We start from the raw sequence: 1,396 nt of genomic DNA, 5'->3' as shown, positions 1-1,396 counted from the left end.
AATTGTATGTTTATAACAATAGGGACCAATTTTCTCAATTCCAATCGACTAGAGTGTTTTATGCCGATTCTTTTGAGTATATATCTGGAAATTCCAGCCGATTCTTTCTTAATTCATTTCGACACAACTGTACATTCCAAAATAATTGTTACTCGAACATCTTTACCTTTGGCCATGAAACCTCCTTTGGATTTATGATTCACCCCCAATCTTCTATTTTAATTTTAGGGTCCATAAAGAACAAGAACAAAAAAAATAAGCTGTTAATTAACTCAAAAAATGTCTTAAATATTTCGTTGCAATGAATATTAATTAGTAATTAAATAAAAGAAATAATAAGTAATATAATGATTTTTTGAAAACTATATTTCAAATCTTTGTACAGTATTTTTTTTAAGTATCTCGTAGGATACTCTTTCCCTAGCAACACTTTTTTTTTAATTGGATCCTGAACCCTCGTTTTTATGACCTTTCGGCCCCCTTTTTTTTTTCTCTAATTCTTTTTTTAGAATTAGAAAAAAAAGGGGGGTTATTCCCCGATCGTTGATCGTATCTCTAAATTTTTTATCCTTTCTGATGTTAATAACTAGAATTAAAAAAAGGGAAATGTTAATGCATCTGGAAATAAACGATTAATCTCTATTAATAAACCTGCTAACGAAACGAACCATAGAGTACTTAGTACCGGTGCTACGGAAAGATATGTTTTTAGATCTCGCATTTGAAATCCTCCTTCTTTCTTCTTTATTGTATTACAATATATATTACTATATATAACTATAGATGTACATGTAGTTAAGAAGTTCTTGTATTTGTATATGTAACCCCCCATTTTCAAAATTAGAATTGAAATATTGTCTACTAGAACGATCTTATAGATTCCATTTTCAAATGGAAACGCCTTTTTATGTAAATTTGAAATTGATAGGATTTGCCTAAAAAAAGTAATTTTTTTAATTATACTTATATATATGTTTGTTATCTGATATGAAACAAAAAAAAAAAGGATGTGGAAAACAAGATAGGAATTGTTTACAATGACACTGTAAACCAATCGAAAGGGATGTAGCGCAGCTTGGTAGCGCGTTTGTTTTGGGTACAAAATGTCACGGGTTCAAATCCTGTCATCCCTACCTAATTACTGCTCAGAAGAGCAGTAACGAGGAATCCATTTTAGATTTATCTTTTTTTAATAAAATTGGACATACATATAATTCTGAATTTTATGATATACTATGATATAGTATATACGTACAAAATCGATTCGAGTTAAAGAATGTCCTCTTTCTAGCCTTTTCGTTTTTTTATAAAAAACAAGAAAAGCGCTCTTAGTTCAGTTCGGTAGAACGTGGGTCTCCAAAACCCAATGTCGTAGGTTCAAATCCTACAGAGCGTG

The 1,396-nt window shown here is 30.2% G+C and overlaps 1 non-coding gene across 1 annotated transcript; it reads left to right on the top strand.

Annotated features, from left to right (window-relative positions):
• Positions 1-1,322: 1,322 nt before the first annotated feature.
• TRNAW-CCA lies at positions 1,323-1,396 on the top strand. Its single transcript has one exon. It is a non-coding gene; the product is annotated as a tRNA-Trp (tRNA).

Source organism: Brassica napus, unplaced genomic scaffold, assembly GCF_020379485.1.
Source record: "Brassica napus cultivar Da-Ae unplaced genomic scaffold, Da-Ae ScsIHWf_2179;HRSCAF=2832, whole genome shotgun sequence".
In the NCBI taxonomy this organism is placed as follows: Eukaryota; Viridiplantae; Streptophyta; class Magnoliopsida; order Brassicales; family Brassicaceae; genus Brassica; species Brassica napus.
Note: the sequence above shows the minus strand (reverse complement) of the source record. Positions and strands in the feature narration are given on the sequence as shown.